Genomic DNA, 24067 nt, shown 5'->3' on the forward strand with positions numbered 1-24067 from the left:
CTTTTTATATTTGTTTGTCTCCTTCAGAATCTAATCCTCACTTAAATTCCTTCATAGCAAAGATCTGGCTTGACAGCTGAATAGCTCTAAACAGCTTTTGACCTTACTATAGGGTGCCAATTTAACTGTCACAACGAAAACTTCTCGTTCTGTTAAAAGAGCAGGTACAACAATAGACCAGACTGAACTGCCTGCTTCACACAGTGCTTTGAATTACACTGGTACTCAGTCTGTTCTCAGGAATTATCCCTTGAAAGTAACTTTGAACTCAGAATTACGAGCAACATGTAACATACCGTACCTTATCAAGTAGTGACAGTAACATTTCCAGTGTTCAGTTTGTTATGAATGCTTAATGGCCAAATGCTATATTTTTATAGTATACAGTACAAGTGCTTACCAACATCCCAAGGTGTCTTTTTAGGTGTCAGTGCTTCCACTGGGACACCAATAGAATTTTACTGCTAACAAACTAATTCTATAGTCACGTTGCATCATTACCAGAAATGATAACCAGTGACAAATGATTTTGCCAGGATGCTAACGAGATTCCTGAGCTGCATAATGTTATTTTTATCAGTGAGGTAAGCAGAAATGACTCAGAACAAGAAAAGAAATTGTGTAAGATGCTGGTTCGCGTCCCTCCTTTCTTACTCTGTCTGCAAGGAGAGAATGACTCACTAATTCATTTGCTTAGCATACAGAATGACTGTCCCCAAACTGATCCAAAATCCTGGCTCATGCAACTCATTTACCATTACAATAACAGATGCAGTAAGAAAAATACTCTGCAGAAATTTTAGTAATAATCATAATACGACATCCCTTGCAATCTCTTACGAAATAGATCAGAAAACAAATCACCAAAGAAGAAAGAAGATTAAGTAGACTGTAGCTGGATTCAGTGTGTTGAAGCAGGGAGAGATGAAAGTTAAAACAAAAACAAAAACATCTGTAATTATAGAACAGTAATTTTCCCTACTTTAAAACAAGATTATAATGATAGTGTCTCCTTCCTAGTATTATTTTGGATAGTCTAGCTACAGCAAGAGACATTTCAGAAAAGAGGCAGAATTCATTAAATAACTGACAAGGTGAACACAACAGCATAGATGTCAAGCAGCTGCCAAGCACAGACAGGAAAATTAAGCGTTTTGTGAAGATCATCAAACAAACTTAGTAAACAAGGCTTTATTCTGCTAATGCAAGGGTGGGCAACTCTGGAAGGTTATGTAGCTGCATTAGCACCTACGGAGACCTTTGAGGATCTCAACCTCACCACATTTATTCCTGCAAATTAAATAAAACAAATAAAGAGAGGGGATGTCCTCTAGGGGATATGCAGACATAGTGGGTATCTGGGGTCATTTTGAGGCAAAGTATTTTCTGGAAAAAAATTTAAAAAATTGTTTTGACTCCTGGAAGACTCAAGAAGCTCCAAACATGGTGGAAATACACTCCACACTTTCCTAGAGGTCAGTTTGAGGCATTCTGGAACACAAAATGTTTTCTGGGGGAAATGGAAAATGTTTTGTTCTGGTGAGGGGACCCTGCGGGTGCATATGACCCATAGGCCACACTATGCCCACCCTGCTCCAATGTATCACCACTGGGTGTTAACTGCTAAAAGTGGACAGAAAATAAAGGGTCTACAATCTGTACAACTAGACTTCAACTCTCAGTCTATTAACTCCAGTGAGATTTACAACCTTATAGATTACTGCAAGTTTAAGGGTTTCATAAAAGGCAGCCAGGAATGGCAATAAAGTTTGGTTTTCTGCCTTGCCTTTGAAAGTGAAACTGTATTTCTATTTATCTGTTTATAATATTCGTATTGCTTCCCATGTAGGTATGACGTAAAATGCTTGCCAGGCTGCAACATGTTTGGAGCTTAAAATGAAATTTACACTCAATTAAAAAAAGGATCAAAGAAATGGAAGGAAAAAGGAGTCTCTGTGCAACTTTAAGACTAATCAGTTTATTTCTGCATCAGTTTTTGTGCTACATTTTCCATTGGCTCATAATTATATCTCCATACTATTTTTGGTGTCACGTACTGTCAAGTTGACTTTGACTTATGATGATGCTTCGAATAAAAGAGTCAGCGTGTTATAGTGATTTGAGTGTTGGACTAGGACTAGAATTAAGACTCAGGCTTCAAATCATCACTCAGTAATTGAAGCCCACTGGGTGACTTTGGGTAAGTCACACTCTCTCAGTCTCAGAGGAAGGCAATGGCAGACCTCTCTGATCAAATTTTGCCAAGAAAATGTCATGACAGGGTCACCATAAATCAGAAATGTCTTGAAGGCACAGAAAAACAACTGCAACAATGAATAAGAGACCTCAAATAGAACATAATGAGACACTTTAGAAGTGACTCAGGTAAATGGAAAGAGAACACAGATGTTTTCTTTCTGAAGGCACGAAGCAGTTTCTTGTCATCAGGTGACCAGAGACCAGGCAGTTGGATCCCTCCAAAAATTGATGGACTCTAGTTCCCATCAGTCCCAGAAACCATGGCAAATGGGGGAAGGGCTGATGGGAACAGTGATCCATCAACATCTGGAGGGCCACAGGATCCCCACCTCTGAAACATGGCATTCCCTGAAATACAGCAGAGTGCTCATCCAGTTCTGCCATGAGACACAATTATATCACTATGGCGGGATACAGACGGGCAAAAAGGGGTGTGTTCATGATGTCATGAAGGTAGAGCCTTCAGACGGCCCTTACCTGAATGCCGCCATGAACACGCCGCCCGCACGCCCCAAGCGGGAAGAAGCGGCATTAAAAAGGTGCTGCTTTTCCCCGCTTCTTTTCTGTATGCTGCGCAGCTGCGCAGCTCCGTCTGTAAGCTGCTGCACCGGTACACCAGAATTGCTACGCTGCTAATTTAAGTTGCCCATTTAAAAGCTCCGAGTCAGCTGCGTCGCATAATGAGTCGGGGTCCTGGAACATGCGCAGTTTGCACCGAGGCTCTAATTAGAGCGTCAGATGCCATGCAGATGTGGAAGCTGCAGCACAGCTGCACTCTATTTTAATGCTCGTAACCCTAACCCTAACCCTAACCCTAACCCTAACCCTAGAGCAACATGTACGCATGCGCTGCTAGAATTGGGGAAAGTTTGGAATTTAAAGTGAACCCCTACACACATTCCTGTGCCATTTTCACCTAACAATAAAAAAACCCTAAAACTTTAAATATTTACATATGTACAAGGGAGGTGATGGGGGATGGCAGGGGGACAGCGGTGGCAGCGGCGACAGCTGTGGCTGTGCATTGCAGATTCAGCAAGAGCGCGGGGACCAAAGGAGAGGAGGCATCCATGATGCTGGTGACATTGGCAACGTGCAAGCAGACAAGGATGCCAACACCAGCTGATCACCAGCTGGCAGGAGACCACCATTGTTCTTGGGCAGGGCGGGGGAAAAAGTTTTAAAGGGGTTTGGGCGCTTTAAATGTGCACATAAGCTTTCTGCCGCCGCTGCTGAGCTGGCAAAAGAGAAAAAAAAGCCCCGTTTTTGGCCGCCCGTGCAGAAGCTGCCTCTCTCTTTGCAGCATCCTCCGAGGTGGCGGTTTGGAAACTGCGGGTCAGAAACGGCCCCAGGTGAGGCGTCTTCACTGCCCCCCATGTGGAAGCCCCATCACCTGAGCCATGCCCCCGGGGCGGGCGGTCTGGAGGCTCCGTATTCAGCAGAATACACCTCCAAGACGTCTTCCCCTGCCCGTCTGTATCCTGCCTATGATTCCACTTTAACTGCCATAGCTGCATCCTATGGAATCCTGGAGTTTGTAGTTTAGTGAGGCACTCAACTAAATGGACTTCCCTAAATTGCAAATGCAATTCCATAAGATATTCCCATGGCAACTAAAGTGGAATCATAGCACTATAACTGTGTAGTGTAAAAGGGGCTTTTACATCCTTTGTGTGCAATATCATACTTGAAAGGCTGAAGAGCTGAGAGTAAGCAATTGTTGATTTGGTCTATTGCTTCTTTGCCTTTTCATGATTCCAAAAAAGAAAAATGGGGAGTCGGGGGCTTAGTAAATTTGTAAGAAAGAGACAGACTGCAATCTCCCCAAACCTTTTCAGGATACTTTCAATGCTGGATTAACAAAGTATTTTATACTCTAAATATAATGGTAATTATTTTGAATTGGTCATAATACATATATTAGTAATAATCTAGACAATTATGGTTCACATCCTTAATGAGGCATGGATGTTTTTTCCATATAAAACTTTAACCATTTTCAGACCTCAAGGTCTGGAATGTTATCACATGTTATCAAGTAAACAAATCCCAAAGGCAACTACTGACATCACTACCTTACTCTGAAACTCCCTATCAAGAAAGTCAGCCTCCAATTCTTTTGTCATTCTGCTGACAAGCACAGATATTTTTATTCAGATAGAGGTTTGGCTTTCAGGCTGTCTTGTTGCTGACATAGGTTTTTACTAGTGATTGCCTTTTTAAAAATTTCTTTGTAACGTATTTAATGTATCTGTTACATTTTAATTGATGGGGTTGAGTTTTCACTATGTTCCTTTCTTAGCTGCATCTTACATTCTCTTATTGTTAAACTGCCTTCCTCCTGCTCCTTCTTTTCTTCTTCTACTGTAACTCTCTTCATCATATGAACTTTGTTCATCAAATGTTATAGCACTATTTGTTGCTCAGTGCCTTCAAGTCATTTCCAACCTATGATAGGGTTTTCTTGGCAAGATTTGTTCAGAGAGGGTTTGCCTTTGCCTTCTGTTGAGGCTGAGAGAATGTGACTTGCCTAAGGTCATGCAGTGGGTTTCCACAGCTGAGCAGAGATTCGAACCCTGTGATAAGGCTATTAGTTGGTTTTGAGCAACCGACTCTCCTGCCCAGTCCAACATTATTTTCCTTGCCTGCTTTGAGAACAATTTGTATTGGAAGGGAGAATATTAATTAATTAAATCATGTTTAATTCCTCCACACACACCACATCCTGCTCCAAAGCACCAATAACAAAATGGTGTAAAACTTGGGGAGAAACTGGAAAAATGCCTCTAAAATGTCCTTTGAAAATTAACTGTAGAAATTAACAAGAATCTATTACCTATGGGCCCAGTGAAGTAACTTTATTCCCACTAGTCTTACTTCTTTCTGAAGTGCAACTTTGCTGCACCGTTGCTTGCACAAAAAGTAACTTTTTACAGTGAATGCGTTATAAGAATTGCTTTACTTGTAACTTGCCACTCGCAAGCTCTTGGTTGTCCCGGTGCTTGCCATGTTAGCTGGGCTGATCGAATTTGCTCTGTTGATATTCACTCAAGTGTTATGCCACTCGGGTGAGCCTTCCTATTTATCCAGGCAAATGAGATTTCCTTCCTAGGCTCTGTGAAGGTCGCCCTTGCATGATGACGCTTGAGTATAGTTTTTGGTTGCAAGTAGCTAAATTTTCTAGGGAGCAGAGCTTTGCTAACATTTCCATCATTGCACAGAACCATTCTGGGCTACAATTCAAATAATATTCAAGGGGAATACTTTCCTACATTTTTCGGCTGCCTAAACTGCAGTTCCAGATCTTGCCAAACCCCGCATTCTTTTTTTGCTAGAGCAGAGACTCTATTAACAACCTATTGTCACTCACCAAGTGAAAATGTTAGTTTTCAGCAAGAAGGGAGTTCTTGCAGCCAAGAAGCCAAAATACTCCTCAGAGAAGATGACCTAACATCATTCTTTACTACAAAGACTGCTTCTCTATATCACTGAGACAGCAATTTTTGTTTTAACTAGCATGAGATGTTTTTTGGCTTCAGAGCAGAACAAAAATTGCTGAGCACAAAATACCCTTGCAACCTGATAATACCTTTTGAAATTGTGCCTCAGAGTTGCATACAGAGTCACTCCGTACAAATTCATTTTTGCCACAGTGGTACAAGCAAGAAAAATCAAGAGTGAGGGTATAGTTAAGGGGGCATGACACCTTCTGTTGGCAAAGGTATATTTGGCAAAGGAAACAGAGATGTACAGCTTTGATTCAATTAATGATTTTCAGATCTCATTAGAGAAGCTTTCCTGATATGGTGCCCTCCAGATCTTTTCTACTACACAAGATCTTTTGGTGCTGGTTACAGAGAGCACAGCTCCATTACCTGCCGATCCATTGCCAGGCACAATCCAAAGTGTTGGTTATGCCCTTTAGAGTCCCATATGGCGCATGCCCAGGTTATTTGAAGTAACATTCTTCCTTACAAACAAGCCCATTCTCTGAGATCTGCTGGGGAGGCCCCTCTCTCACACAGGTACAGGACTCACAGGTGAAGGACCTTTTCAGTGTCTACTCCCAGGGTCAGGAACAACTTTCTCAGAGAAGTTAGACTGGAATCATACCTACTTTTTTTTTACAGACAAGCAAAGAATTTTCTATTCCAACAGACATTTGATGAGTGATTTATATGCGGCCCATTTTACACAATGTACTGAATATTGCTGTGTTGGTGTTTGTGTGCTCTAATGATATACAGTATGTTTTTAACCTGGTTTTAAATTCTTCTGATTGTTTAACTGTGTTTTAACTTTTGTGTCTTGTGAATTTTAGTAATTTTTTAAAATCGTGCTAAACTGCTTTGAGTCCTAATCTGGAGTAATGGTGTAGAAATAAAATAATAATAGTATCTCCTAGCATATCCTACCACTTGCTAAATAGGCTGTGGCAGATGGGGATTGTGATCCAAAATATCTGCAGGGAACCATACTGAACAGGGATGCCTTACAGAATATCAAAGCAGGAATCAAAGCAGAAAAAAACAGGAATGATTCTCTTTCACCATGCCTGTCATAACTCCTTGATTAATTAATAAAGACAGACAGAGTGGAGGCTGCATTTGTGAACATATCTATCAGGCTGTATCATGGGCTCACCAGATGTGGCCACTGCATGCTGAATTGCCTGATTATTTGTACAGACATCAGGAGATGTCAAGATGACTGAACAGATGCTTCCCTGCTCTTCAGACCACACAGAAATGTCAAGGTTTGGTATTCAGATGAGGCCTCTCATTCAAGAACCCAAAGTGTGATTTGGCAAATAGTGTTTGTTTTTTTAAAGGTCTTCGATTAATTTATCCTGTGTACATCCTATGATAGGGTCGCTATAAGTCAAAAATGACTTGGGGGCATACAACGACAACAAAACATCCTGTATACTTGGTGTTCATAGTGCTCATCCTTTTGAAGTAGATAATGGAGTTGTCAGGGCAGATACTCGGGGTCTCTATTCAGCAAGGGGTAAATGCATTTTTAAGTAAGTTAATACAGTGGGCCTATGGTATTTGCTGGGGCTTGGTTCCAGGACCCCTTGTGGATACCAAAATCCATGGATGTTCAAGTCCCACTAATTACAAAGGTAAAACAGCGTCCATTATAAAAATGGCAAAATCAAGGTTTTCTTTGCTTTTGTTTTTGTTTTTAATATTTTCAGTCTGTGGATGGTTGTATCTGTGGATAAAGAATTTGTGGATATGGAGGGCCAACTGTTTTACACATTGCCACATGAAAAGGGGAACCCTTTGTAAGAACAGTATGCTCAAAGATGAAAATTACCTAACTACACCACTAGATGTAAGTCTGTGTCATAACTAAGACCCCATGATTGAATGAGATCTTCTCAGTGTAAATCTTGTGTGCTTTCCACTTGACCACAATGGATCTAACAATGTGTAGACATTGCTGAACAGTGAGACACCTCACTCTTAATATATATATTTTCTAAAATCACTGGACACATTTTACAACTAAAGGCAAAGTTATTCCTCTTATTAATGTATGAGGAGAGTCTTGAAATCTAATTGCATAAAAACTTAATGTTGTTTCTGATGCTTACAGATAGACAGGAAATAGCCTTGTACTGGACAAGTAAATGGCAGTTTTCTATAACCTCATAACACAGACGTTTGGAAGGTTGCTGTAGCAGAGACGCTCCCTGGAAAAAAAATCCAAGAAGCTAAGCAAGAACAACATGTTCTGTGCTACACATTTATTTATTTTATAAACAAACATAAGAACCATATCTCTGCAGAAGCTAATCCTCCTTGGGATGGTGACTGTGGATGGATTTTTCTCATGTTGTCCTATTTATTTATTTATTTATTTATTTATTTATTTCAAGGATTTATTTCCCACTTTTCTCCCACAACAGGATTCAAGGCAGGTTTTTGATTTCCACTGTAATGTGCTCCTTAGCCTTCAGAGTACTATAGACCACTATTCTGAACTTTTACTGTTACTTTAAATTTTTAAAGATTTTTTTAAAAAAATAATTTCCTTCTTTTAAATGATCTGGTGTGGTATAGAAGTGGGCAGTACTGAATCCAAATTGGGGAAAAGATCTGGTTCAAATATCCACATGCCATGAACCTCACTTGGTAATTTTGGGACAGTTACTATTCTCTTAGCCTAACTGATTTTTCAAAATCCTTGTGAGGATAGAATGGAAAAGGGGGAAGAAATCATGAACGTTAATTAGTTGAGACAGTTGACAAAACACCTTGTTCAAATATTTTTTAAGGACACACCTCAGTAGCAGTTGAGGCTCCCATAGCATTACGGTGTGAATCTGTTCTGGGTTCTAGCCTAATGGAGCTAGTAAAGGTGCTAAACCCTAGCTTAACCCTTGAATAGCTTCCATCAGTGCAGAGCTTGTCAAAGTAACCCAGTATTGTCATCCAATCAATAATATGTCTTATGCCAGTTTAGCCTTGCAGACGTAACTGCCAATGTTGAATAAGTAATTGTTTGCAACATCTGGACTTGCAAACCCTGTACTAAAAAGCAGAATATTCTTCTAACTTTACATTCCAGCACTGATATCACCAGAAGAGGCTGAGCCTGCTGACAACCTGAGGCAGGTGCAGCTATCATCAAGTGGTAGTTCTACCTGGTTACTGTACGTTCATCCCTGCTAAATGTCAAGATGCCATCAATCACCCCACTGTTAGATTTTTAGGGGCTGAATGATGTTTTTAAAAAGAAAGTTGGCTTAAATCGGCCTTCCTCAATGGCTATGCTTTTTGGAGATGATAGAGGTTGCTGTCCAACATATCTTGGGGGCATTAAGTCAAGGAACGCCAATTTGAAACAAATGCTTTGGTCTCCCAGCTATTATGTCAAGAACAAGCAACAAACGCCACGTGCTGTAGGCTGTATTTTAGAGGAAAGAACTGGCAAAACCACTTCTGAGTATTCCTTGTCTAAGGAAACCTTATGAAAAGAGCCCTGGTGGCGCAATGGTTAAATGCCAGTACTGCAGCACTCACTCACAAATCACAAGCTTGTGGGTTCAATTCCAGTCAGGGGCTGAGGGCTGACTCAACCTAGCATCCTTCTGAGGTCGCTAAAATGAGTATCCAGCTTGCTGGGGGCAATTAGCTTGTGCACTGATAAGTGGTATAGAAATGTATTTGCTATTGCTATTGAAATTCATGAGGCTGCCATAAATTGGCAGGTAACTTGAAGGCACATACATGTATCTTTGCCCCTTCAACAAGGCTGGATTATCAATACTCCATAGTCCTCAGAATCTAGGTACCCTATGTTGGTAGCGATGCTGAAAGCGCATGTACACACACACAACCCTCTTGTCCTGTGATGCTCTCAAAAGAGAAATCCTCCTGGGGATAATAGATCTGTCTCCCCAGGGGCTGGCAACATTTATCACCCACCTTGTCCCCATTTCTGGGTTGCAGAGCAAGTGAATAGGGGAGGAGTACATTGGGAATGAAATCCCCAGCCTCAGTCACACCAGCTGAGACACAAACAAGCAGGGTCTTCTTGGCTCTGTAGCTCTGCCAGGCCTGATCCGCCACAGCACAACTCCAATAGGAGAGATCACATATGTGCATATAAAGGGGAACCTGCTTTGTGAAATGTACCCCAACCACTTTCATGAGGACATAACCTTCAGATGTTTTGGACTACAAATTCCACAATCCCCATGTGACATGCTGATGGGATTTCAAGGCCAAATCAGCTAGGCAGTCTGGAAGCAGCTGCTCTTTATCCTGCCTGTTATAGACAGGCACATATGGCTACAGCAGGATCAGTTATAACAGAATTCCATTATTTCCCAGCTCAAGCTTTGTTTATTGCATTGTTCACGACAAATATACTGCTGCAACCTGAGACCAGTGGGGTCAGTAGGGGGGTACAGTGGTGCAGATCACACCGGGTGGCACCCCAGGGAGATGTTACCCAGTAGGGTAGTACACCCTGAGGGGAGCGGGACAGTGCCTTCTGGGTTCTGCACAGCCATGGCTACACGGGACTCAAAATGCCAAGGGGGCTGCTGAGAGGGCTGCGTGCACCCCTCACTTCACTGCCATGGTGCCATTCTACATGCTGCAGCAGCGCAGTGCCCTTTTGGCCCCAACCCCAGAAGTCCCAGCCACCCATATCAGGTGACACCCCGGGTTGGGATGCCACTACCTGATGCCAAAAGTCTATGTTTCTCTAGTCCTCTGGCTTACTCTGCCATTGTGAATCTGTCATGTTAGGAGAGCAACTGCCCCTGACTGCTTTAGCCTCACTCAATGCCAGGATGAGCCAAATGAGAGCCCAAGCATTCACAAAAATAATAAATAAATAAATAAATAAATAAAGATTTGGCATATCATCATTTTCTTCCTCTTCTCTTTCTACCCATCCCACAGACTTTGAAATGAAAAGTGGGACCTAGTACACATGGGGCAACTGATATATGGCAAGGAAAAAGACTATAAGGAAGAAAATATAATCCTCAAATAAAATAAAATAGCCAGCCTAGAGTTATATATTACAAATTTATGAAGTCAACAATAAATACCAGTTCGGCTACTGTTGATTTCTGTAAAACTGTCAACCAGGAAGAAGAATGTGGTCAAACTCATCTCACAGATAGAAATTAATAACTGCCAGTCACTATATAACTGCATGTAGTCTGGAGGTAGAAGTCATATGTCATTTAAAACCATCAAGTCCCTCTACTATTTGGCAATTTAATTTTAAGTTACAGTGTTTCCTGAGGGATTGCTGAGGGATTTCCTGGCATTATCTGACAGCATTATCTACATAGCACATGGCTGTCAGAAACTTATCACATGGAAGAGACAGCTAAAAATGTTTATGATAAAAATGGTAGTTTATTGCCAGTAACAACTGATAGGACAAAAATGAAAACGAAAATAAAAACACAGCTGTAATTCATTCCCTTTTCTCTTACTGAAACATGTAACTACGTATAACTAAGCCAAATGCCATTTTACACCAGCAAATCATAGACAGAAAACTGCACATTTAGCCATCTGTTACCTAGTCTGTAGACTGAAAGAGACAGAATCAAAACTCAAACTGTAGATACTAGCAAAAGGGAAAGGTACTCTATTATGTAAAGCACTTACACAAATTCCACAGCAGACACCTGTTAAAAATGTAGACCTAATAATGAAGTCTTGGCTTTTTATTTAAAAAAAACACCTTTTCTGAGTTCTATCATAAGATCAATGAGTAAACAAAGAAAATTATTCACATATTATTTCCAAATTAATCATACTTCTTTCAGATTGTATTTCTCTATTTCCCTGAAAGTTCAGTCATTGTATTTATTTAACCAGTACTGTATTTTATTAAAGAAAAAAATAATGATTATTTGCCAGTCTCTTAAAAAGGCGGGGCGGGGGGGGGGGGGAATTCCTTTAATTCTAACTGAAAGAATTGAGGATGGATTTATACTTACAGCCTTCTGACTCTAGGGATATAAAACCTGAGAAGTCACTCCCAAAGCACAGACTTGCCAAGTACCACACTCTTTAGTGGTATTTATTATAACAACCATCTTTCCTCCCATGTCTGTCATCCCTCCTGAATTGTGTATACTGTCTTCCAAAACATGAGGAACTCCTTACTTTATGGGTTCACAGTGCTTCCAAAAGAAACTAATGCATTACAGAGAAAATAAATTTGCTCTTAAAGCAAGAATACAACTATGTCTTTGAAGAAAATATTCTCTTGAAACTTTACTTTCCTGTCTTGGTTCCAATTTGGGGGAAAGACGCAAAAGTATGTAAATAATGTACCAGTATTGGGATTATAATGAGTTGTGTCACAGTACTATTAGAAATACAAATTGGAATGAACTTTGCAAGCTGGAGGTACTATATCAGATATCTCCTGAATATCTGATGTGAAGACACACACCTTTCACAATAGGGGCAACTTTCCTTCCAGCTCCTAGCTGAGTCTCCTGTCTCAATCCTTTCACCTTCTCTCATTTGGGCAAGTAAAAATTGTCCGGCCTTCTCCAAGCCCCACACTCACTTCCAGTTACTATTAATCTCTATCCATCAAGTACTTCTTCCAAGGCTCTGGGCAGCAGGCTTTATCAAGTCACAGGGCCACTGAGAGTTGGGACTGGAACCAGGGCAAGATACATAAACAGACATCCATCCCCATGCCTTTGGTCCAATTTAGGAAAAAGGTGGCATATAAATAACAACAATAGCAACAACAATTGTTGTTGTGTGCCTTTCAGGTTGTTTCTGACATATGGCAACCCTAAGGCACAACTATCACAAGAGTTTCTTAGCAGAATTTGTTCAGAGGCCATTAATCTTTGCCATCCTCTGAGGTTGAGAGAATGTGACTTGCCCAAGATCACCCAGTTGGTTTCCATGGCCAAGTGGGGATTTGAATGCTGGTCCTCAGAGTTGCAGTCCAGCACTCAAACTACTACATGACACTGGCTCACACATGAATTAAAGAAGTAAAAGGCCAGTGCTATTTCTTCCTTGGAAGTGCTTCTTTCAGCCAGTTTGAGCCAGACTTTTTTGTCACCAGCAGGAGCAGCCACTCTAAGTACAGTCCTACTGGGGTCCCTCTCACCAGTCGGAAGGTGGGGAGACAAGCCTGACCAACTCCCATTTCCCCCAGCTGCGAAACAGGTATCATCAGAAACACTGTTGTTGTTGTTGTTGTTGTTGTTGTTGTTGTTATTGGGGGGGTCTTCCAGTTTACTAGTTCAGATTTTCAAGGATCACAGAAGATGCAAAAAAATGAAGAACTAACCCCCTCTCAAAAAATACACCCATTCCATTTTGTCTTCATTTATGTTGCCTTGGACAAACCACATTTAAATCTCTGCTTTGGTTCCTCCATCATTAAAACAGAAATAATAGTGACCTGTGGCCTGTGACACACTTTAACTGTGATCACAAACACAACAAATGCCAAGTACTATGCACAAAATGAATGAGTATCAGTTAAGTAACATAAACAAACATTCTCCCAAAAATATTGTGCTTTTCCTGTTGACTTTTGGATTTTGCATTTTCAAAAATGGAGGTGGGGGAAAGAGACTAGTTATTATTTGTTTCTTTTTTCCAGAAAGTGGAAACCTGATCTGCAGCTAGTCAAACTTAATTTAATGGATATTGTTCAGTCTTATCCACATTCTCCTAGATAAGATGCATTTCACTAAATGCAGCAGGGATTACTTCTGTATATACTTTTCTAACCTGATGAAGGGTTCTAGAGAACTCAAAAAACTATTCAACATTTTGTGATGTTGGCTGGCTGTGACAAAAGTATTCTCTGACAAAGAAGAACTTAATTGCCAGGGGTGAACAATTAAATAATAACTAGTAAGGCCCTTTCATGGGCAACAGGATCAATTGATTCTAAAGCAGAAATTGTCAAGCAGAGGGCCTTTAAAAAGCTCTGATGCGGAAGGAAATAAACAAACAATTATAACATGACAGGAGAACAAAAGAACGTACGCTAGTGGCAGAGACAAAAGGGGCTTGTGAATGCCTGCTCTCTAATAACACTCAGGAGGTCAGCTGTATTTCCAAAGCACAAGCAACTGCTGTAATTGGAGTCACTGTAATATTAGCTGTCAGTTAACATCCACCTTGCTTGTGCTCTGTGCTTTTCTGAACATACAGGAATGGTTTAACTGCCCTCACAATATTTGTTCAGGAAAGATAAGACCACTGCAACAAAAAGGTCCTATCTTCAGGATGCAAGGCAAAACCCAGCATAAGCAACTGGCATCGGGGTGAGGGGTAGAAGAGACACTAAATATATTTTCATCACACAGTGATGGAATGTTGTAGCTGACAAAAGATGTTGTTCACTTCTGTCCTTACGGAAGAGCTGTCATGTGCATACATTTTAATTATTATTCAATTATACTGACTTCTCTGTAGGTGGAATATTTTGTTTTTACAGACAAAAGCTTAAATGTACCATACTATGCACCATGAATATCCTCAGTGTGTTTCAACTGTCTCAGTTTTTGATCACATTATTTTAGTGCACTGGTCTAAAAGAAATAAAACTGATGATTGTATTAATCAGGATTACATCTAGAACATTGTGGAAGAAAGGCAGGATATAAATCCTTGAAATAAAATAAAACATGAGATTTTGTAAACCAAAGGAACATATATAAAATTATTAACTTTACATAATAATAAAGTGTGATGAAAGAATATGTATAAAATTCTTTAACTTTGCATAGTAACAATGATAAAAATACCCAAATATCTGACTGATACGATGCGGCACAATAATCAGCCACAGTCATAACGCAGTGAATTAGATAATATTTAAATATTTTATTTATTAATATTTTGTAGCACTTCTCATTTAAAAAACAAACAAAGCTGTTTACATTTTTAAAAAATGTTCACTGTAAGTGTTCAGTTAAGCATCTTTTTGGATTCTACCAGAGAACAATAGTGAAAAGTTCCTGAAAATCATCCTCAAAGTACCCCACATTTCCCCTCTCCCTTTCAAAGAATAATGATTTCTTTTCTCTGCCATACACAGCATGCTGTGAACAGAATGTGCCATAAACCAAGCATGAATTGAAGTTATTGATTTTAATAGAAGTAGCAGTCTGTAATATGTATACAATGCTCATCAGGATGGGTTGGTTTAAACCATATTTAAAGCTTTAAACCAAATGACTTTTACAAAATCCTGTTTTTTATTTATATTTTGAATATATATTTTAAAATCTGGCGATTAATGCTATTTTCCAACCCTCTTACTAGAACAGCAATGACTGTTTGAATTTAAACATTTTAACTTTAACAAATTATTAGCAGTTGTTATTTATTAGACCGGTATTGAGTGTTGGTTGTTCCCCTTTAATCACATTATTTTACAGTGCAAGAAATGCCATACAGAAACAAATCCTTCAATTAACATAAGTTCAACCAAAACAACTTGCTTTAAAAGACCATTTTTAAAGAATGATTATTTAAGCAAGTGGCCATAACATCTGAACTGCATTTTGCTACTTAGCTTTCTGATTTATTGGTGTTGTGTCCTACACATTAATGCAAACAAGCTGGTTACATAAAAAAAAATCCAATTTAAACAAAATAACACCTTGTGTGTTTTTAAACCTGTTCTTTGCCAACTCTGATGCTCACCTCTAATTTCTACACTTATACAGTATACAGTATAAAAGGTCTTTTCTATCTGTATTATTTAATAGACAGACTCTCATTAGTTTCAACAAACAGAGGCCATTGGTAACTCCACATCAATGGACTGGTGAATCCAGTCTGAGTTTTAGTATGAACTTGAAAGGAGATATGGCTAGTTTCTGAATCTATTGGTGTGATAGGATTCAGCAATTTGGGTTATTCTGTTAAAGTTTGTACTAAAATCCAAAATGGATTCAAAACCTACCAATGTAGAAGCCACTACGGCCCAAAAGTGTCTATTTCTTTTTTTAAAGGATAATTTTAACTGTTTCTTGTAAAATTCAGGAATAGGTAAGCAGGCTAAAAACAAAGCAAGTCTCTACTTGCAGTGGCATCACTGGGGTTGGTGTCACTCCAGAGTGGTAACTCATGCTGCAACCCCCAGACTCCAAGCCACAAGGGCAATGATCCCACAGGAGTAGATCAGGCTGCCATGGAGGAGAAAGGCTCCAGTCTACTTGTCACCAACAGCAGGTGGAGCGGTCCCCAAAGGGACTGGTCTTGTCCCTGGTCATTCCAGTCTACCTGCCTTGTTCACAAGTCCCAGATCAGCCCAGGTGACATTCGGTGAGTGGAGAGGCCTCCAGGAATTAGCCATGGTGTGCTGACAGTGTTCTGGCTGGGTTCCTTGGTGCCTCCGGGCACATGGACCTGGTCTTTCCCAGGACCTTTAGTCTCTGGCAATCCTGGTCTACCTGCAAAGAGGCACAGCTGTACACATTGGAAGGTGGACATCCCCCTCCGAGGTGTCGCCCAGCGTGGCCCACACTCTCCGTGCCCTCCTAGAAATGTTCCTATCTACTTGTGCTCTTTTAGGGGCAGCTTAATGTATTGGCTAAGACAGTTAAATGTTACCAAACCCAGACAAACTTTTTAAGGGGTCTTAAAGCTTTTTGATATGCCTCACCCTTGGTCCCCAACTACATACCACCTAACAGGTTTGCCAAAAGGTGTGGACAGTCTCCCTATCACAGGAAGGAGAGGTCTGTGTGGCATACTGTCAGCCTTTCAAGCCTGACTATGGTAAAGTTCAAGGCTACACTATAACTGGCTTCTTTTGCATCAATTTGCAGCCTGCTTTGCAGCTCAGTAACCACCAATGAGAGGCAAACAAGGCAGCTAGTGAGGAAGGACACACATGGACACAGTGCAATGGGGGCACCACAGAGGCAATGTCTTGCTCTGAAGACTCAACTTGTGATACACATAAAAAACAAAAAGCTGGCCACAACTGTTTCCATACAGCTGAGAGGCTATACAATGAAATACTTTGTAGTAAAAAAAATGCTAAATAAATTATCAGCCATGTTATGATTTGACAGAGAGTTTTGGTAACTATCACTACAAAACTCCCACACAACAGGATTCTAATTTTCTAATGCTGGAATGCAAATCACATATCCAGAAATAACATCCAGTACATGCTATGTTGTAAATATGAAACCTGGAACAATTTATATGTAATTTGATCTAATTTATATGTACAGATAATTGGTTTTGCAAACTGTAATTTGTTTCTAATTAGAATTACTGTTACCCATGTATTGTCCTCTTTTCTTTTAACAGTCCTTTAGGATCATAAAAATATCCCCAGGCTGAAACATGTTGGGCTGTTTTAAATTTTAAAAAATCATATTTTTTTAACATCCTGAAACTTTGTTTCTTTTCTATATCACATCTATTGGATGTTTCCAGTCCTTTTCACTGTTGTAAATGACATGTGGACAGGTCCTCTCACATTAGGATAACCAGAGATTGGTTATTTTTCTTGCTATAGCTGGTGGTTTCACAGGGATGAATCTTAAAAAGGCAGTTTCTTCCTTCAAAATATAAAGATTTATTTAACAAAGACAAAACCTGAAATCCTGTTTTTGCAAGGGAAGTGACAACTGTACTCTCAAATCATTTTGTGTTTCTGTATTTGTTCTTAACTGCCATCGAGTTGGTCCCAATCCTGTGGATGAGACATCTCCAAGACTCCCTGTCCTCCACTGCTCTGCTTCATTCCTGTAAACTCATACTCATGACTTCCCTAATATAATGAGAGTCCATCCATCTAGCATGTGGCCTTCCTCTCTTTCTACTTCTCTCCACCTTTCCTAGCCTTATTGTTTTTTCTGCATGGCCTTCTCATGATGTGTCTGAAGCATGACAGCCTCAGTTTGGTCACCTTGGCTTCCAGGGAGATTTCTGGCTTGATCTGCTCTAGGACCCATTTGTTTGTCTTTTTGGCTGTCCACAGGATCCTCAGCACCCTTCTCCAGCACCACATCTCAAATGAATGGATCTTCTTCCTATCTTCTTCCTTAACTGTCCACTTCTCCCATCCATACATGGTAATAGGTATACCATTAAATAAATTAAGAATTTATATTATTTTGGAAGGGGATGATTACATTCAAATCCCACTAAAGTTTGAGCAATCTGAATACCTTCCAGACAAGAAAGCTAGATGGTAACATCAGTGATTAAAGAAAAATTTTTGCAGTGGCATCCATTTTTGAAACTTCAGACACCTACCTAACTCTGTTCTCCCTTAAGCGTTAAACAGAATCTGCTGTCTTAATTATTTTATTTTTATGTTATTCTACTCTTTGCCTTGTAAACTGTTCTGAGAACATGGGTTGTTGTTTTATTTTTACCTATATTGCTTGTCAAGCTATTTGAAGATCCATATCTTCCTATATGAGCCTGCCCAAACGCTAAGTTCTTCAGGGGAGGCGTTTCTCTCTTCCTGGTACCTTCTCAGGTTCATTTGGTGTGAACACAGAAGGCCTTCTTGGTAGCTGCTTCCAGGTTTTGGAACTCCCTCCATAGAGACGTGAGGATGCTCCTTATCTGCTGCTTTCTGGTGGCAGATTAAGACCTTCCTATTTCAGCAAGTCTATGTGTCTAAGCAGGCAGACAGGATAGCAAGGGCCAAACTGATACTATCCTGACCCTAGTTCTGACCTGGGTCAGTCCTGGAGTGGCACAGTGACAAGCAGGTGTTTGCACGCATGTCGACTTCCATGGAGCTGCTGCTATCATATACACCTTATCTGCCTCCATTGTCACTATCCCAAACACAGTCCAGGCAAACAGCCAAAGATGCAGGTAAGGTGCATGAGGTGTGCCAGCTGTTGCTGCGGTATTTCAAGGAAACGTCATGGAAAATAGCGGGGGGGGGGGGCTGCCCCAGTCAAAGGCCCCTGTGGGTCAGGATTGTTCCAGAACTGGTGTGAACATATAACCTGGATGCACAGCTGATCATCATTACTACTGTGTGGGAATGTTATAAGTATGCACATTTCAATGAGCCCTAGATATCCTCTGGGATTTAGTACCAGGACACACACACACCCCACCCAGATAGCAAAATCCGTGGATGTTCAAGTCACATTATATACCATGGTATAGTAAAATGGTATCTATTATATAAAATGGCAAAATGAAAGTTTGCCTTTTGGAATTCTTTTTTTGTGTGTGTGAACATTTTCAAGCCATGGATACAGGATCCAACTGTATACTACCTGCCTATATTTAAACAGAATAAAATAGGAATTAGATGTTTCAGATGTTTCTCATTCATCTAGTAGTGAAGAAAAACATTCAAAAAATCCATTTGCAATCGCTTGAGTTGTTGAAACTCCAAAACCAAAAGCCTTTTATACTAAGAAAACAAACAGCAATACTCTTATGATGTAAAGTGTTCCCATTCCCCTCATGATGTAGCTTATGGAAAGTTTTAACTTTCACAACCATCCCCTAACAAACATTGTATAAAGAGCACACACCCTTTAATCCTTACTAAAACTCACTATTGTTCTAAACGCTAATGTCTTTAAAATACTGGTCTAATTGTTATAATGTTACGGCTACATCCATAAAAGGATTCCTGCCAATATTTCTTGTTTTTTCATTTCACTGTATGTTTTTTCTCCATAATATCTTAATTGTTCTATTTATGCTAGTCATCAGATTGGCACACTTTCCCACACTTATATTCATCTATGCTAAGCTTTGTCTTCTGTGTTGCGTCACAAAGCCACACTGGCTTTAATCCGGCCAATTTTCTCCTTAACCTTTTCAAGTTATTTCTTAAAACTTAGCATTAACTATTGCTTTTTGTCTCCTTTTTCAAACAGACATCCAGAGGAGCAAAATAAGACTGAAAACTCATTCATAAAAAGTTGTCCAAAGAAAGGGGTGGGGGTAGGACTTGTGGACATTTCCAGAAAGAGGAAGGAAAAAATAGATTAAATTAGGGGGGAAAGTCCAGCCTTATAAGATGACCTGGTGAATTTCAAACAGGATTACACCAAAGAACAGAAAAAATTTCCATGGAAACTTACCAAAGCATCTTTAATGAGAAAATTAGTAATGATTACCAGACATCAAAAAGATGGCTGATCACTGCTTTGAACAAATTCCTGTGAAGAATCCACAATAATAGGGGAGTATACTCTGTGGCCACATGTGAATATTGACTAAGCTGAGATATGAATGATCTTCATGACACCTTCTCCTGCTGTATGTAGGGAAATAAACTAAGAAGCCACCACTGAACATAGTTTTCAACTAACATCAAACCAGAAGCAATGATTAGTTACTTTCAAACAAGGCAGAATATGGAAGCCAACTATAAACCATGCCATCACAGTCTGGTAAGTAATTAACTCTAATTCATTGAGTGATGGAGAACATGTGAACCATGGATGTCGTTGGTCTGAAATTCATCATCCATCATCCTTGGCCCTGTTGGCTAGGGCTAATAGGAATTGCAATCCAACAAGACCTTTAGGGACATATATTAATTACTCCCGTTTTGAGGCTCAGATGTAACAGAAAACCGGCTGTATTTTCCTAACTCATTTCCCAGCATATATGAAGGGATGAAGAAAGTAGCTGTATAAGAGCACAGAAGGCTCGTTTATATCTCAGCATATTGACACATTGTCAGTCTACATAAGGTGACATATAAACCCAGCAAATTTTGTAACCACCTTACATGAACTCACAGAAGCCATACACACAAATTATGCAATTTATGTAATGGTCTGACTTCTGCAGCAACAGAAGGATCAAGGTGGACATTCTATCTGTCACTAGAAACAGTGAATCCCAATGGCCTGGATTCAATGGAGTGACTGCATTACATGGAATTTTCTTCAGCTGGAATGGTGGGATCTTAATTTTCTTTATGGTCCCCCATTCCTCAGAAGCAGGTTGAGGAAAAAGGAGAGGGAAAGCCCCAGTTGACTTCTGACCAAAAAGCAAGAATCTGGGCCTGAACAGACAGGCCAAAATAAATCTGCTTCGAGTCACTTTGAAGGTAGGCTGTTTAAATGACACATGCAACTTAAGAGGTCAGAAGCTGCACCAAAGCTGCATTCTAGTCCTTAGGACTGGAGCATGGCTTTGGCGTGGCTTCCAGCCTCTTAGGACACATGCATCATTTAAACAGCATACCTCCAAAGTGACACGAAGCAGCCTGTCTGTTTGGGCCCTCAAGCTAATCTACTCACCTTTAGGAACCAGAATAACTCATCCTAAAGGCAAATGTTGGCTCATACATTGGGATTTTTGTGTGTATATATGTGCCTTCAAGTCACTTGTCAACCTATAGCACCCCATTAATTTCATAGGGTTTTCTTAGACAAGGAATACTCAGATATGGTTTTGACAGTTCCTTCCTCTGAAATACAGCCTACAGCACCTGGTATTCATTAGCAGTCTCCCCTCCAAGTACTAACCAAAGCTGACCCTGTTTAGCTTCCAACTTCAGACAGCATCTGTAATTCTGAAGTGGCAAACATTCAACAAGCATGAACTATTGTTACCTTCCTCTGGTATTTTAGTGTTGATTTATCTCAAAATCACTTTTGTCATTCGCTTGTTAACATCCTCACAAGATTTTCTAAATGTAATCTGCACAAATGTTTTTAATTTGCCATGTCATTTAGTACAAGCTATCAATTATTCAAATCACTTTTCACCATTATTCAAGCTACTAATTGCTTACAGAACAGCATTTGCTATAAGAAAATGTCTCATCATGGCCAAAAGAAGGAGGGAACCACATAAAATGTATGTGTATATTTTGTTGACTAATGTCAGTCGCATAGATTTCATAGGGTTTTATTAGACAAGGAATACTCAAGAGATGGTTTTGTCAGTTCCTTCCTCTTAAATATAGCTGACACCAATCTGGTATTCATTGGCGGTCTCTCATCCAAGTACTAACCACAGCCAACCTTGATTAGCCTCTAAGATCAGATGGGATCTGGTGCTTTTAGGATGTGTAATCAAGTTCTAATGGAGCAAGACCTTTGAAAATGACAAGCTGAAGACAACTTCAGGTACAGTTGTTCCTATATAACATGGACAGGAACAACTTAGTAACTAGGTATCTCATACTATTTATTTATTCATGGAATTTAACCATAAAACATAACAGCATTCTATGTGATTGCAATTAAAAGCATATACAGCAAAACAGAAAACCACACAAAACAATGTAAAAGCAGTTTTAAAAACTTGAAAAATGATGACACATGAATAGCAACCTGCAATTGGAGGGAGGGAAATATTTGCTAGTAACTAAGGATGGCTTGTCTGAATAAATATTTTTAATAGGCATTTAAAATTGGATGGTTTTCACCTCTCGAATTAGGAGAGAAGAGTGTCCAAAAGGAAAAATGATTTCTCTAATAAGACCTGCCTTCATAATGTTGACTTGATGGCACTCTACTTGCTTTTTATGACAATTAGACCTGGGCCTTTTTATAAGCACTAATATGTAGTGGCCTAAATATGCTAAAGGCACCAGACCTCAACTGATCTTGGAAGCTAAGCAGAGTCAGCTCTGGTTAATACATGGATGGGAGATCACCAACAAACACTAGGTGCTGTAGGCTATATTTCAGAGGAAGGACCTGTCAAAACCACCTGCATATCCCCTGTCTGAGAAAACCTAGTTAAATTCATGGGGTCACTAAATGTCAATCAGCAACTTTAAAGCAGATGCGCACGCGCACACACACACACACATTTAGAACAATAGCAAGCTGGCATGTATATACTTGATAAAGTCTCCATGTTGGATAGGTATACTAACGCATAACTTAACATTTAACAACAATCTTCATGAGTATATCCTATTAATGCAAAAAAAGAATATTATGTCATCAACCTAGAAATGGGGTGGGGTAGGGCTCAAAATTGGCACACGGGTCATTAAAAATATTGTGTACTGCATTTACATGTTTGTACTTACATACATGTTTTTTACCAAACAGGAAGAACAAGAGTCCTTTTCAACGAGATCAAAGAAATCAGAAGAAAATTTAAGCAATAGCAACTAGCAATAGCAGCTACATTTCTATACCATTTCATACTGAACTAAGCAGTCTCTAAGCGGTTTACAACATGTAAACTAACTGCCCCCAAAAAGCTGGGTAAATTTAAACCAAAAGAGTGACCCATAGTTCTACAATCAGCAAGGGAACACATTATATGACCAGGAAGCAATAAAAAATTGATGGAAACAATGCACTGAAGAACTATATAAAAAGGGAAAGGATACGAAGTTCATATATAAAGATCAACCTTCATTTCAAAGATCAAAGTGGAAGCTGCACTCAACATAATCGATAGAAGTCACCAGGATCAAGTGGTATACCAATAGAACTCTTCCAAGCTAAAGAGGTAGAATTCACTTTAGTTCTAACCAAAATCTTTCAACAGATATGGAAAACAAAACAATGGCCCACAGATTGAAAACGCTCAGTATATATTCCAATTGCCAAGAAGGATGACACCAAGAATTGCAGTATTACGGGATCATTGCATGAATTTCCTATGCAAGCAAAATGATGCTCAAAATTATACACCAAAAGCTCTTACCATATATAGAGCACGAATTATCAGCTGTCCAAGCTGGGTTCAGGAAAGGAAGAGTCACTATGGACCATATAGCAAACATATACTGGATATTAAAACGTACCAAAGAAGTTTAAAGAAGCCTGTGTTTTACATGTTGTAGCAAAGCATTAGACTATATAGATCATGAAAGACTATGGGTCGCTCTTAAAGAAATGAGTGTGCTACAGCATTTGATCATCCTGATATGCAACCTGTACAAGAAGCTACTATTAGCACAGAATAAGGTAAAGTGAAGAGGTTTCCAATTGGCAAGGAGGTCAGATAAGGCTGCATTTTACCATCCTATCTGTTCAACCTGTATGCAGAAAATATCATACACAGAGCATGTTTAGAGGTAGGAGAAGTGAAAATAGGAGAAAAGAACATTAACCAACCTAAGATATGCAGATGACATCATACTACTAGTAGAAGCCAATAAAGACTTGTAACAATTACTAAAGAAAGTCAAAGAAGAAAATACTAAGGTAAGTTTAATGTTGAACATTAAGGAAACAAAAGAATGACATGGAAGACCTACATGAATTCATCCTAGATGGCAAGAAACTTGCAATAGTCACAGAGTTCCCATATCTTGGATCAAACATTGATCAGAATGGAGACTGCAGTCAAGAAATCAGAAGGAGAATAGG

At 39.6% G+C, this 24067-nt stretch overlaps 1 protein-coding gene across 3 annotated transcripts in view; it reads right to left on the bottom strand.

Annotated features, from left to right (window-relative positions):
• Nucleotides 1–24067, bottom strand: part of LOC149313703 (oxysterol-binding protein-related protein 6) — a 118953-nt gene that overhangs the window by 89319 nt on the left and 5567 nt on the right. The gene's annotated exons all lie outside the window — the stretch shown is intronic.

Source organism: Sceloporus occidentalis, unplaced genomic scaffold (genome assembly GCF_023333645.1).
Source record: "Sceloporus occidentalis isolate IW3139 unplaced genomic scaffold, rSceOcc1.0.p SCAF_4, whole genome shotgun sequence".
Lineage (NCBI taxonomy): Eukaryota > Metazoa > Chordata > Lepidosauria > Squamata > Phrynosomatidae > Sceloporus > Sceloporus occidentalis.